The sequence below is a fragment of the Nycticebus coucang genome, chromosome 8 (genome assembly GCF_027406575.1).
Source record: "Nycticebus coucang isolate mNycCou1 chromosome 8, mNycCou1.pri, whole genome shotgun sequence".
NCBI lineage: Eukaryota > Metazoa > Chordata > Mammalia > Primates > Lorisidae > Nycticebus > Nycticebus coucang.
In genome coordinates, this window is record NC_069787.1 from 28,190,455 (window position 1) to 28,206,846 (window position 16,392).

The 16,392-nt window shown below is 38.5% G+C and overlaps 1 protein-coding gene across 9 annotated transcripts in view; it reads right to left on the bottom strand.

The window, feature by feature from the left end:
- The window catches only part of MITF (melanocyte inducing transcription factor), a 224,148-nt gene that overhangs the window by 147,646 nt on the left and 60,110 nt on the right, over positions 1-16,392 (bottom strand). The window contains exon 1 of one of the 9 annotated variants that reach the window (XM_053599537.1): positions 6,615-6,650. The exons of 7 other annotated variants lie outside the window; for them this stretch is intronic. The gene's annotated coding sequence lies outside the window, so the exon portion shown is untranslated. Of the gene's footprint in view, positions 1-6,595; positions 6,651-16,392 lie in introns of those variants that run through there. One more of the 9 variants, XM_053599534.1, reaches the window with a different exon arrangement.

A 16,392-nucleotide genomic window follows, 5' to 3' on the forward strand; every position in this document is an offset into this window, starting at 1 on the left:
CCTAACAACTACTGCAAATATACGTACAGAAGGAGGTGTGTTTTTGACCCATAAGCAAAACTTTATATTGTGAAGTTGTCCCAGAGTAAGGCACAACATAGGATAATATAGCAACATCTCTGAAAATAACCCTGAAAGCCTTGATATTGACATAACATGAGCCAAGCCCCTAAAGCCAAAAGTTTTCATTCCATCTCCAACTTGTACATTATTGCTATTACTCTTGTTTTTAAGATGTATATTAAACATATACAAAAATACAGAGATGAATACAACAAATACTCATCTATGCATACACCATTCAGATTTTAAAATGCTATTTAGAATATCTAATTCAATCCTTTTCAGAAATAAAATACCAAGAATTCAATTTAAGACTGTTCTCCCTTCCATCTCTTGCCTCAGGAAAGAACTGCTTTCCTGAAGTGCATGTTTTCTTTCCAAACCAAGTTTTTCATACGTACACATCCATCAAGAGTATCTACATATTAGGCTGGGCAGGGTGGCTCATGCCTGTAATCCTAGCACATCAGGAGGCCAAGGCAAGTGGATTGCTTGAGCTCATGAGTTCAAGACTAGCCTGAGCAAGAGCAAGACCCTATTTCTACTAACAAAATAGAAAAAGTAGCCCAGCCTTGTGGAGGAGGCCTGTAGTCCCAGATACTCAGGAGGATAAGGCAGGAGGGTCACATGAGCCCAGGAATTTGAGGTTGCAGTGAGCTATGATGCCATGGTACTCTACATGGAGCAACAGAGTGAGTGAGACTGTCTCAAAAAAAAAAAAAAGAATACCTACAATTTTAGAACTTACCTCAGTGGGACTTATGATATATATCATACTATACCTTGCATGTTTAATTCAATATTTTAAAAAGTAATATTCATTAGGGGTAAGTTAGGTTATTGAAATTATAAAACATTTCAGATATATCCAAAGACCACAAAGAATGTAGAAGCATTAAGAATATAATCAGGTTCGTTTTTAAAGGCGTTTTGAATACAGCCTTCAGAAGCTTTGTATTCCTTAAGGTCATATGAATAGTTTTAAGAGCAAGCATCAGCTCTTCCGGCTACCAGGCCCACAAGTCATCAATGGCTTTTTCTCTAACTTCTCTGACAGTTCTGCAAGCAGTGAAGAGAAAATGTCTACTCTCTCCTTGATCCTGTCACACTGCTGACAATTAACTGCCACAAAATCTGCAGTACCTTGACTCTTCTAACATGAGAAAAGCACTCTTTTCTGCATAACATTCTCACTTGTGAAAATACAGACAGCCAAATACGACCACCATTATCGTCACCATCATCGTCACCAAATGAGCTTTACATTTGTCAGGACCCACAGTGAGCATTTTACTTGCACTATCAGAAATCATTTATATAAAACCCTATGAATTAGATATCATTGTGCCTATTTTACAGACAAGGTAGCTAGGTCAAACAGATGGTAACTAACTGCCAAAGTTCAAAAGATGCCAAATGCTAGAGACCAAACTTGAACCCCAGCTGTCTGATTCTCCAACTCTTAACTATTCCATGAAAATTGTTACAATGAATTTCATTCCTGCCATGCAGAGTAACTGGTACCAGATTATTTCTCCCACTATAGTTAACCAGACAACTAAACCAAAATAAATAAAATAGCAGTTTTCCGTTATTAAACACCATCAGGCATTTTATCACTGTGATTACCAAAGGAAGAGAAACAAACGAGGTAAATGGCTTGATCATTTAAGTTTTCTGCCTGGAAATACCTTCCAGAAAATAATGAGGCAGAGAGAGTAAGTCCCTGAACAAAGCACAAAAGTTTCAATGAGTTGAGAAGAAAAAAATTAGAATTTGAGAAAAAGGAGGTGGTTGGAGTATGTTGGCCAGAGTACAAGAAGGGAAGGGGCTAAGCGAAGAGATCTTGAAATCTTCACAGGGGTCTCCTTGAGTCTTTGGCTGAATAGCAGTACACATTTGCGGAGGGTAAAACTTCATGACCATGGAAATGAAAATTCCTAGAGAAAGAATGAGTACCAGGAAAAGAACATCTCTAAAAGAGAAGCTGTAAGCTCAGGGGCTGACAACTTTCAGGGCTGACAAACGGCTGGGAAACATGCCAGTTCTGACCCACAATAGCAGAGAGACTTACATTAAGTATCTGGAGCATTGAGTAGAGACCAAAGAAAGGCTACATCTTGGGAATGGGGCTAAATTAAAACAATTAAGACTACTAGATCATCAGTACCTTTTTTATCTCATAGCACACTTGAACGTATAGTTAAACTTCCACAGCACACTTAAATGATATTGACAAAAAAAAAAAAAAAGAGTAAAAAAAGAATATACTTACTGTGCTTTCAACTTCTTTTGAAAGTAATTTAATTAGGCCAGGTGTCATGGTTCATGCCTGTAATCACAGCACTCCAGGAGGCTAAGGAGCGTGGATTGCTTGTGCTCCTAAAACGTAACCGCTAATAGCCTGCTATTGACCAATAGCCTTACTGATGATATAAACAGTCAATCAATTCATATACACACATGTATGTATACATATAATAAACCATATTCTTACAATAAAGTTGTAGAGTTGTGGAGTTCCACTGAGCAAGAGCAAGACCCCATTTCTACTAAAAACAGAAAAACTAGCCGGGTGTGGGCGCCTATAGTCACAGCTACTCGGGAGGCTGAGGCAGAAGAATTGCTCAAGCCCAAGAGTTTGAGGTTTCTGTGAGCTATGATGACACCACAGTACTCTACCCAGGGTGACAGAGAATCATTCTCCAGAAAAAAAAAAAGAAATAAAGAAGGAAAGAAAAAGAAAATTAATTAATGATCTTTAAAAATTTTTGCAGTGTACCTAAGATCCTCTTAGAGAAAACCAATTGAAAAGAGTGCAGTGGTGTCATCATAGTTCATTGTAATCAAACTTCTGGGCTCAAGTGATCCTCCTGCCTCAGTTTCCCAAGTAGCTGGGACTATGGGTACCCACCACCACACCTGGCTAATTTCTCTATTCTTTGTAGAGGCAGGTTCTTGCTCTTGCTCAGAGTTGTCTTGAACTCCTGGCCTCAAAAACTCCTCCTACCTTGGCCTCCCAAAGTACTAGGTCCAGAAAGTTTAAAAACAAACTACCAAAGAATCAAACTGATTCCCAAATAATTGAACTGCCTACAAAGACAAAATTCAACACTCCTTAAAGGAAGACAACAAAGTCCAGAGATATCAAACACGACATTCACAATGACTAGCAGCCAAAAATTACAGTTGATCTTTGAACAAGGCACAGGTCCTCCTCCACTCCCACACAGTCAAAACTACACATGATTCCAAAGGGAGCTCAAAGTCAATAAGCTTCCTCAGCTATCATCCAGCATGACTAAATCACTCCAAGGGCAAACCTTTTTGAGTTATGTGACCATTCCTTTCACAGAGTTTTACCGAAAACGGCATGCCATAAACCAATTTAATTCAAGGTAACCCAAGCTGCTGGATGAAAAGGAGCCCGAGAAATGAACAGAAGGAAGCGAACATTTCAAGTTACACAGAATCCTCCATCACACACAGAAACGAGCTCAAATTAACAGAGCAAGAAGGTTCCCAGGACCTTATATCATCCCAAATATAATCCTCATTTCCCATTATTACAATAAACCTGCCATTATGTTGTTTTGCCTTGTAAAAAAAAAAAAAAAAAACTATGCATGAACTTTTTTTTTTTTTGAAACAGTCTTTCTTTGTTGCACTGGGAAGAGTGCAGTGGTGTCATCATAGTTCATTGTAATCAAACTCCTGGGCTCAAGTGATCCTCCTGCCTCAGTTTCCCAAGTAGCTGGGACTATGGGTACCCACCACCACACCCGGCTAATTTCTCTATTCCTTGTAGAGGCAGGTTCTTGCTCTTGCTCAGAGTTGTCTTGAACTCCTGGCCTCAAAAACTCCTCCTACCTTGGCCTCCCAAAGTACTAGGATTACATGTGTGAGCCATCACACCCAGCCCACACATAACTTTTGACTCCCCTAAAACGAAACCACTAATAGACCAATAGCCTTATTGATACATATATATATGTATGTATATATGTAATAAACCATATTCTTACAATAAAGTAAGCTAGAAGAAAATGTTATTAAGAAAATCATAAAGGAGAGAAAATATATTTACTATTCATTAAGTGGAAGTGAACCATAATAAAAGTCTTCATCCTCATCACCTTCATGGTTGTAGGCTGAGGAAGAGGAGGAAAAGGGCTGGTCTTGCTGTCCCAGGGGTGGCAGAGACAAAGCAGTTCAAACCTGTGTTCTTCAAAGATCAACCGCATTACTAGACAAGTGGGTAGAAAAGGGATTAACTCAGGAGGGCTGCATTGCTAAAACTGTGCAAATTCCAAAGAAAGCCCTACCTTTAGGACTGGCCTTTATTGGTTCGTAGGAGATAACCTCTGAACCTTGGAATATTCTGCTTGATAAAGAGCATTTTTGTATGTCTGAAGTCTTAGCCACACTGTGTTTATGATAATCATCTGTTTTTGTATGCCTGAGGCCTTGAGCCCCACTGTATTTATAGTTAACATCTGCTTTTATATACCTGAGGCCTTGGGCCATGCTATACCAGTTTCCATTTTACCAAAAAAAAGTTTACCCTCACTATGCAATTTATGGAAAATGCTTGATTTTACTCAGAGGAAGAGGAGGAACTGAAGTGTAAGTAGCTGAGATCAGTCACAGAAACACTATGTGATCTCCAATAAAAACCCTGAACACTAGCTGGGTGCAGTGACTTGTGTCTATAATCCTAGCACTCTGAGAGGCTGAGGCAGAAGGATTGATTGAGCTCAGAAGTTGCCTGAGACTTGCCTGAGCAAGAACAAGGACCCATCTCTACGAAATATAAAAATAGATAACAAACAATGAGGTGATGTGATACAATCCTGTAGTGCCAGTTACTCAGGAGGCTGAGGCAGGAGGATCCCCGGAGCCCACAAGTCTGAGGTTGCAATGAGCTCTGATGACACTTCTGCACTCTACCCAGGGTTCTACACTCCACTTAGGACTGTGTCTCAACAATAATAAAAAATCCTGAACACCAAAGTTCTAGTGAGCTTTCTTAATTAGGAACACTTTTTGTATGTTACTATATATTGTTGCTGTGAGAATTAAGTGAATTCCCATGTGACTCTGCTGAAAGATGGTATCTGGAAACTTTCACCTGTTTCTACGTGTAACAACTGGCACATCCTTTGGTATACAAAGATACTAAAATTTGAGACCACATTTTTTTAAAGGCAGTAAAGTCAACAGGTTATAATTTTTAAATGAGATAAGACTTATTAAATGAATAAACAAATGACTCAATATTTAACTTACACCTTATAAAATATACCATAAGGCTAGTTCGCCAGACACTGTGAACTCATCACATTTGGGAAGATGATCAAAAGTCTTCAGAGAATTGATTCTTTAAGAAAGAAATCAGCTAGGCACAGTGGCTCAAGCCTATTATCCCAGCACTTTGGGAGGCTAAGGCAGGAGGATTGCTTGAAGCCAAGAGTTCAACACCAGCCTGGGCAACATAGGGATCTATAAAAAGTAAAAACATGGTGGTGTGCCTACAGTCCCAACTACTTGGGAGGCTAAGCCAGGAAGATTACTTGAGCCCAAAGTTTAAGGTTATAATAAGCTATGATCATACCACCTCATACCAGCCTATGTGAGAGGAGGAGGAGGAGGAGGAGGAGGAGGAGACCAAGAAACTACCCGTCCACACAGTGACATGCCCATCCACACTGTCACCTGTCCAATGATACGTAATGCTTTTCCCAGCTTCCATGAGCCAACCATACCACATTTATCCCACAAAGTGAAGGTCAGACAAATCGATGATGAATCAATCATATTGTTGATAAGCACCTAATATCTTCTGGGGACACTTAAATACCTAGTTACCTTCTGCTACATTTCTGTTGTCCTTACTGATTAGCCTCTTTCAGTGCCTACTTAAACCTCTTTCAGAATTTTATCCTTAAGTAGTCTCACTTTTTGTGTATAACACCAATCAAAAAATAAGTCACCCTTTAAGGATAACTGATTTTCCACTGAACTTAATTCTATAAATGTTAATCTGCCTATCAGTAAGTTGTTAAAAAGAACAGTATTGCATCTTCCATTCATACTTCACTGAAAATGATGGACTTTACAACTGTTAAGGAAATCTCAAATACTGGGAGCTGGGTAACTCCAGAAAAGCTTCTAATGATTCCAGAGACCTGTGATCCAATGTCAGATGTACAAGCAGCATTAGTGGAGCTTCGTTTTCCACTAAACCAATGCAAACCCACCTGGAATGCAAGGAAACTTGGCCTGAGCTCTTTCCAGCAATAGAAACTACCAAAAGTCCTCTTACTTTTTTGCCTGTCACAGAAACTGAATTTGTAAGTGGCTCCAAGTAAGGGAACCCTGATGTTAACACCCAAATGTACTGGGAAGTATCACAGCACTTCCAGAAGGGAGAATTATTCCCCTTGATACAAATGCATAAAGGAAGCAAAAGACAGGAAAGCTGTTGTACACGTTCTACCCACGGACAGATCCCATCTCCCTTTGATTTTACCTTATCTTTCCTTAGCTACCTGACTATCTGTGAGAAGTTATCTTCAAGAGTGACATCCAAAATGAGAGAACCTTGTCTGTGTCAGGTTTAATGGTGTCCAAATACTAAGCACATTTGCTGCAACCTCAGTCTTGAACTCTTGACACCCACGCTGTTCCAGTCGTTAGCCTTTCCCATTGTCTGGTCAATCCACTGAGAGACAAAAGAAATAAATGATTTTAGGAAGTGCCAACTGAGGACAGGAAGGCCAACCAACCAAACCACTTACATGCATGCACCAATGTTGGCTCTTCACTGAATACAAAGAAAGGAAACAATAACTTTATCACTAATTCATAACACACAGAACTCTGTCACCCACAGTTGCTACAGAACCTCATGAAAAAAAAGAACCATATCTAAATATATAGATAGATATTTTGAAAATCGCTGAGACAATTTAGGCAGAAAATAATTACAAATTCTGAGCATGAAATAATAACCATTGGGAGAAAAAACAAGCTGTGAAAATTAAAAGTTGACAGAAGGAAAGAAATAGTTTAGAATTAAAGGAACTCTTTAAAACATGACGACCCCTTAGGCATATTTTATAACTAAATTTCTCTTCTCTACTATATCTGTCTCTGACAGCAGATATCCCAAAACCCCTGTTTTCAAAATATCTGCCAACAAGGTGATCCCCTCATTGACATGCCTTTTTACCCTTTCAAAGCATTTGTACAACTATAATCTATTTGTTTTATTATTACACCATGCCTATGAGATTACACCATTCCCATTTTAGACAAAGCCTGGTAGTGTCAAGCACCTTGGATAAGGTCACAGAGCTATTTTGGGACAGAACTAATACTGTAACATCCCATCTTAAGTTTTTCCACAACATCACCAAATTTTACTTATTTCTCCTTACCCCATTTCTATTTTTAGTACTGCCCCAAAGGTTACTGAAAAGTTTCAACTAATCTAATGTTCCGACAACTCAAGGCATTTGAAGTTGCAAAAGGACAGACACCCACTGAAGGAAGAACAGGAAAGGAGAGCCGATAAGGAAACAGCAAGAAATCTCACCATTGCCCAAGGACAGGAATTAAATACAGCTGGCCCCTCGGGACTGGAACTGGAACCAGAACAGAGACACAGCTCTCCTCACCCTCTCGCTATCTCACTGGCCATCTAGCGTCATCCCCGTGGGATCTGCACCTCACCACGCACACCTACTCCATGAGTCTAGCCTCTCCTTGCAGTCTTCCTCAGCTCACACAGGGTCCAAGGCAATGTGCAGGCTCTCCCATCCCTTCCTTGAGGGCCTATGCTTCCTGGATGATACATTTGTATTATTATTCACACGCTCTCAAAGGTGAGTTAGCTGTGTGTTGGCCAGGTGATGATCTGGCAGGCTTTGGCTGAGTGTCCACCACTGGCTTGATCAGCCATGGGGAAAGAAGAGAAGCAGACAGCAGGCTAGGAAACCAAACAGGTACATAACTCATATGCTGGAGCATCAAATCAGTACATTGTGGAATAGCTGGCAGGGCACCCTCACTGCACTTACCCAAACCTTTTACTTTATGCTTGAGAACACTGATGTCTACACGGAAAAATGACTTAGCTAAGGTGACATAGATGCACTGGGGTTCTCTGAAGAAATATTTTTTTCTTAAATCTATCATCAAAATTGGCCAATCCATAGCTAATGGGATAGCTCTTCTCTCATATTAAGCTATGTCCCTTGATATGTGAATAGTAAATCTACCATTAACCATAACATGTAAATACTTGTAAAAATACTTCCATGAGTATCAAGCCTAGCCGCCGAACAGAATTGCCTTAGGAGCTTTTTTAAAAATACCACTACCGATAATCCTAGCATTCTGGGAGGTTGAGGGAAGAGGCTCACTTGAGCACATGCATTTGAGACCAAGCTCAGCAAGAGAATAACCCCTTTCTACTAAAAATAGAAAAATCAGCCAGGCCTGGTAGCACTTGCCTGTAGTTCCAGCTACTCGGGAGCCTGAGGCAGGAGGATCACTGGAGCCCAGTAGTCTGAAGTTGCTGTGAGCTATGATGATGTCATGGCACTCTAGCCTGGGCAACAGAGTGAGACTGTCTCAAAAAATAAAAAGAAAGAAAATACCATATCCCACCTGGGAGCAATCCTGACTCTCTGACGGTGGTTTCCCCACATCCCAATGTGCAGTAGGAGTTGAGAACCACTGCTTTAGAACTTTAAGTTAACGTGTACAATATAGCTACAGAATTTCTTCAACATTTTTGATTCCAAGTCAAAATAAAGAAAGTTGTGAAATCATCTAGCGACATAGATTAGATTGCAAGTTTTAGCCAAATTTTACTAACGACACCTCACCACATAGCATAGGCCCACAAGAAAGGGATGGGAGAGGCTGCTGATTGCCTTGTGTGAGCTGAGGAAGACTGCAAGGAGAGGCTAGACTCACAGAGTAGGTGTGCATGGTGAGGGGCAGTGACAATTAAAGCTACCATTTGTTTCTCACCTATAATGTGCTGTACAAATATCAAGTAGATAAGCTCCATGAGGGTAAGAACTTGGTTTTATTCTATTATATTCCCAGTACCTAGTATGGTGCCTTGAAGGTTGCAGATACTGAATGAACAAATGAAGGAATGACCTCATCCATCCCTCACGCTGCCCTGAGAAGTGGGAATTGTTATTTCCATGTCACCAATAAGGATTTCTAAGCTAAGAAAGACTAATAGACTTATAGTGTGACACAAGTACCCTACCTATCATACAGATGATGTTGACATTAAATGTCTTTTCGGGGAGTTAAATAAAACTGATCTTTCGATGAACCATCAAAACCAGTATGTTAAAAAGTTAATCTGAACGCTAGCTCTGTTATTTAATTTCAAATGCTGATCACACTGCCATCAAATAAAGCTTTGGAATCTCCAAGCTCACAGTAGAACAACAATCCAAGAACTCAGCTTAAAGCAAACACAGTTTGAACTACAGCCACATATGCAATTCAGTGTGAAAGGTTTTAAGAACTGAATGGAAAAATTTAACCACATTTAACATAAAACGTGACTCAACGCTTGGTAAAGGAATGAATTGGCAAGCAGTAATCAAAACCACTGAAATCATCACTGGACACCGGGCTTGGTGGTTTTCAATACCAAAATACCAAAATCTGTAATAAGGTTTTGAAAAATAACATCTAGTTCTTCTGGCCAGTCACTGACAGGCTCAGGATAAAAGACCAAAGACAGATGAGCCTGCTTAAAATGGACAGTCAGCTTAGAACACATAAAAGAACACTGAAAAGGAAAGAGAAGGCAGGTGAAAATGAAATTTCTAACAATATCCTTCCTCACCTCCATTCAAGCAAAAAAAGAGTGCTAATGGAAACTGAATACCTACCTATAAACTGGAGTAGAAATTTCCTTGATTTGTCAAGATTAAAGAGTGAGACAAAAGAGGTGACAAGAAATCCATCAAAGAGTCTCTTTAGTTAAAACAATATTTTTGGAAGAATGTTTGAGATACCATCTGAAGAATTTTAGAATGCCATAAAATTGATAGTTGATTCTAAAAGAGTAAGCAGAATGTTGTTTGTTAATTTAAATTTTGATGTTGTTAGTTCAGTATCTGAGCTAAGACTGCAAGATGAGTCAAGATAGGTCTATTCAACTATTGCTAAAAAGCTACATAAGCAATAAGGTAGAATGAATAAAATAGGGGTAATTGGTGGGATCACAACTACGGTGCATCTTACAAGGGTACAAGTGAAACTTAGTAAATGTAGAATATAAATGTCTTTAACACAATAACTAAGAAAATGCCAGGAAAGCTATGTTGACCAGTTTGATGAAAATATTTCAAATTGTATATAAAACCAGTGTATGGTGCCCTATGATTGCATTAATGTACACAGCTATGATTTAATAAAAAAAAAAAAAATCTAGAGCCCATTAAAAAAGCAAACCATGACAGTTCATCATTTGGCAGACATTTGCATTTGAATACCATTGTGAAGCTGATGCTCTGCCTTGTGGGAAAGCCAAGGTCTTCTACCCACATTTCTAAGACATTATGTTTTACAAAGAGAGATATATTCTTAGTTCATTGGTACCGATACACACTCACGTGACCAATTGGGTTTTTATTTTTAATTCATAAGCTCCATTACATCACACTTACATATGAGCAACAGCCTTACAAAAGAGTCATGGAATAAACCAGTTGGGCCCAATGTCTAAGGTGCACCCTGATCATAGATAAAGCCTCTGGAGAACCCTACCTTAACCCCTTCAGTGCACTAGGGTATTATTAGAAAATTATTATTCTGGCATCCTAAATGATACCTTAGTTGTGCTGCCCACGAGGCTAATTGGGGAAGATCAGGATAAGAAATCAATGACACAGCCACACTGGCTGAGATCAGACCACAGTTGAACTCTTGCATATAAATTCAAAAAGCTGTACTCTGTCCCACAAGCACCTCCTTCAGGGTATCCAACTTGTAGCTCATGGGACACATGCAGATTATATGAGGACTTTTTTGATCATCTGTAGTGTTAGATACCACAAAAATTATGACGGACCTTTCTTTTTTTTGCCCATCAGCTTTCTGAAGTGTTTTAATGCATGGCCCGAGACAATTCTTCTTCCAATGTGTGGCAGAGAAGTCAAAAGGATGGACACCTCTGCGAGCCATTTCCTGCCACACAAATATGTAATTAAGATATTTTTGAGTTTCTGAGTTCTCTAAAACGATCTCAATCACTGAGGCACTATCTCAGAAGTCAGTGAAGTTAGCTCTGCCTATTCTGAGGTTTCTGCTTAGACTTCCATTTTTATTTACAAAACAGGCTGACCAGACGCAACAAAACTGTCAGTAAGTATAGGAAGGCACCAAAAAAAACATTAAATACCTTTTATTTCCCCTTAACAGTTTGTTTCCAAGTCCTGTTGATGTTTACTCCTGAATACCTCTTTAATCTATCCATTTTTCCTGTTACTAACCTATGTCACCATACTGTGTCAGTTAGATTGCTGCAACAGCCATTGAACCACTCTCCCCAAGGCTACTTTGGTCTCCAGCCCCACACTACCACACCCATCTATAAGGGCTGCCCACTGCAGTTAAGGTGGTCAAGGTTTTGTGTGGTGTGGTGTGGTCTCTCCCCAGCTTCCAGGACTTGTTCCACACCAGGCTCTGCTCTGATATCTATGCTACCACTCCCTTGGTCACACCATACTCCCTTAGCCACTACTCCACTCCTATTCTTCTTCCTGATCTCAGCATAAACTTCACCTCCCTAGAGAGCCTTCCCTAACACATGACCAGGTCAACTCTTTACCATATGCTGTTTCATCATTGTTTTTACAGTAAAAATTGGCATGTATTATGTGGTTATTGGATTCATCTGTGTCTCCTTCATCACCTGCAATGGCAGAGACCTGTGACAGAGACCATGTCGGTTTGAATGAGAGTGGTCATCCATCCCAGATCACCTGAGACAATTCCAGTTTACACCTGCTGACTTGGAGTAAGAGTACTCCCTTTGACTCTCAAAGGGATCCAACTGAACTCAAACTTACATGGCTAGTCTAGTTTCAGTCATCACTGAATCCCCAGCAACTACTACTATAGCAACTATATAAAGCAGTCAATATATGTTGATTGAATTATTAATGAGTACAAAGATTGGAACAGTATACTTTAATTTTATATATGTGTATCTTTATATAGAGTGTGTCCCATAGGTCACCCACAAAGTCACCATACATAGGGAAAATGGGAAATTGTTGCCAAATGTACCTTGATTCACAAAATATTCATTACAAAATTTTACAAAACATTTACAAAATATTCTCTATATAGTGCCCACCTCTTTGTAAAATTTTGCAAAATTATGTGACACAGAAATACATACTATAAGTCTGATATGTCTATATATTACTTACATATATCATTTATATATAGGTATATTTAAGAAAAAAACTAAGAAATCAACCAATCAAGTAACTTTCCAAACTACTAAACTGCTCAATAGAGAGAATCATCAAATACATGGCCAGCTCTTAACAGACTCTTGCATTTGGGATCACTAAGCTTAGTTACCAAATATGCAACCCTTTCGATCAACTCTAGAGAAGTACCATTGTGTCTACATTACTCCAAAATGGGTCACTGAAAAATCAACTGCTTCAATGAGGTCAATGCCTCAAAGGCTGTAGAAAGAACATTTTGACCCAAATAATGGTATTAAAATGATTTAACTACCACAGAAGTTCAGTAAAAAGTGTTATGCCTAAATTACTGTACTTAGTAAATGAAGGTGGTACCTTATATACACAAACAAGACTCATGAAATTCAATTATAGGTGTAGAAGAAATGAAATTACATTTTCATTTGTTAATTGGCTTTAATCAACATAAAGAGTCTTTGTTCAGCAATTGGCTTTGAGAAGGAAATGTAAAATTAAGCACAGTTCATGAATCTGCTTTGGGCATTAGGCAATATTTGATCATTAATTCCATCAAAGCCATCATAGCTCAAGTGAACTATTTTCTAACTATAGTTCTGAATTACCCATTAATCAGATTTAAAAAGTAAGAAATCCTTAGGTTGTCAACAACCAGAAAATAACATCTAAGTGTTCCTCGGGGCAGGGTGTACTATGTCAATCCTAATGTGGCACCAAAAAGCCATAATGCACCACAGGAATTTTAAATTAAAAAAAAACACCCACCAACATGACAGGTGAAATCATGTTAACTTAGAATCTGGCCCAGACAAAAATGCCTTCTTGGGAAGCTTCCCCAAGAAAAGGCAGACCACTTTACTTGTTTTCCTTTGGGTTGACAATTCTAAACCATCTATACAGCCAAGATAAGAATCTTCAACAGAGAACTAGACAGGAATGAATGTGCAAAACCATCTTCAAAGGGAAGCTGTGTCAGAATTTCCTTGTATTACTCATTTTACTGGCTTGTATTTTTTTCCTATCTTTAATTATGCATGGAAAACAAACTAACAATAATTGTGGTTTTGATTACAAATCCAATAGGCTCAAAGAGTTTTCAGTAAAAGAACTCCCTCTTTAAGTCAGAATCTGGGTATTTATAGAAAAATCTCATAAAGAATGGAGGCAAGAATTAATGGACTGCATTTGCCTCGCTTTGCATCTGACACTCATCTTACATGTTCTATGAGAATTATCAACATCATAAATGGCTGCAAATCCAATCAAAAAATTAAGTTGGACAGTTGCATATGGGTTCCTAGCCCAAGTTCTTAGCAGATGGGTTCAAGCACCCACCTATAAAGTTTCATAAAACTGATGGTTATATGCAAAAATTTATAATGGAATTAATATATTATTCTAGAAAAAAGATATCTTCAAATTATAAATGGTTCTTGATGCCCAAATTAAAAACTTATTAACAAATTAATTCCTCTTTTTTATTTATTTTATTAAATCATAGCTGTGTACATTAATGCAATCATGGGGCACCATGCACTGGATTTATATACAATTTGAAATATTTTCATCACACTGGTTGACATAGCCTTCCTGGCATTTTCTTAGTTATTGTGTTAAGACATTTATATTCCCCCCTAAGCGGCCTGAGGTGATCTGTGAAAATGGTTTGCTATTCACTTGACCCAGAAAACCCCACAAAGTCATGCAAGTCAAGAGGCTCAAATCTTCGTGTTCACTTTAAGAACACACATGAAACTGCCCAGGCTATCAAGGGTATGCATATACGAAAAGCCACCAAGTATCTGAAGGATGTCACCTTAAAGAAACAATGTGTACTGTTCCCACGTTACAGTGGTGGAGTTGGTAGGTGTGCCCAGGCCAAACAGTGGGGCTGGACACAGGGTCAGTGGCCCAAAAAGAGTGCTGAATTTTTGCTGCATATGCTTAAAAATGCAGAGAGTAATGCTGAACTTAAGGGTTTAGATGTAGATTCTCTGGTCATTGAGCATATCCAAGTGAACAAAGCACCCAAGATGCGTCACTGAACTTACAGAGCTCATGGTTGCATTAACCCATATATGAGCTCCCTCTGCCACATTGAGATGATCCTTACTGAAAAGGAACAGGTTGTTCCCAAACCAGAAGAACAGGCAGCACAGAAGAAAAAGATATCCCAGAAGAAACTGAAGAAACAAAAACTTATGGCACGGGAATAGATGCAACATAAAATAAATGCAAATAACAGTAAAAAAAAAAAAAAAAGACATTTATATTCTACATTTAGTAAGTTTCACATGTACCCTTGTAAGATGCACTGTAGGTGTGTCCCACCAATCACCCTCCCTCCCCCCATCCTGCCCTCTTGCCTCCCCTCCCTCTCCCTTTTCCCCATATTCTTGGGCTATAATTAGGTTATAACTTTCACATGAAAGCTATAAATTAGTTTCATAGTAGAGCTGAGTACATTAGATACTTTTTCTTCCATTCTCAAGATACTTTGCTAAGAAGAATATATAAAGAATAGTCAAGCAGGATGGTGCCTGTGGCTCAAGGGAGTAGGGTGCTGGAGGTGGTGAACCCGCCCCAGCCAAAAACTGCAAAAAAAAAAAAAAAAAGAAAGAAAGAAAAGAAAAGTAAAGTAAAGCAAATCAATAGGTTTAAAAAACATGTTTAGTTTTGCTAACAGATACTTTGCACCCAAATTTGTTTGCAAAATACATTTCCACATAATTTGTCTACATTAAATGGACTAAATTACAACAACTCAATACAATTCTTATAAAAATGCATTTTTTCACTCAACAAATATTTATTGCATGTCTATTATATACCATACACACTTTAAGTATCAGACTATTATGAATAAAATTGATTTCCTGCCCTTATAGCACACAGTGGAAAAGATGACCAATAAGTAAACAGATGATTAAACTACACAGTCACAACTGTTCTTAATCACTATGGAAGAAACCCAGGAACCTGCAGATAGCTATGATTGAGCATAACATCAGAGGTCAGGAAGGCCTCATTCTTTTGCACTCTAACCAAGAAAAAGAGAACAGAGCTTTAAAAAATCAATTAGACAGGACTGTACAAAAATGTCTTTAAAATATCAAGTTACCATTAAAATTTTAGTTGAAATTAAAATTTTAGTTGAAATTATAAATGGTCATCAAAATGTCAGTTATTTTAAAATTCTAGTTTTCATATAGCCTATCATCAAAAGTTACAAATGGGGAAGGAATGGAGAGGAGGTTAAGACACATGAGATCAATTATTTTTCTAATTAAAATTGGTTAGCTAAAAGGAAATTAAAAGATCATTAAAAAGTTACAAGACAAAATTATGTCAGTTTATAGACTCGCTTTCTTGTTAGTTTAAATGAAGAAAGCATAAAGAGTCATCAAACGATCCCTATAACATCTGTCTCCACAATATACCCAGACAATAACATGCTTTACTTAAAAACTAGATTCAGAACCAGGAGCAATACACAGGCACTAGAGAGGTGTGTGCTATATGTATCTTAATGTGGTTTCGTGGCTCTAATAAGCAGAATAGAGTTATCTCATAGCTGTGCAATTCAAAGGGACACGATTCGGCATGACGAAGTCTAAAACTGCATCATGCTGACCTTCCATATGATAGCAAACTCCCATATCTTCCTTTACTTACAGCTCCCTCACTAAGAATGGTCTCTGCTCCTCTAGGCCACTCTGAGACCCTGGAGTCCCAGTGGTTCTCAACCTTTCTATTGCCTCCTAATGCTGCGACCCTTTAATACAGTTCCTCATGTTTGTGGTGACCCCTAACCATAAAA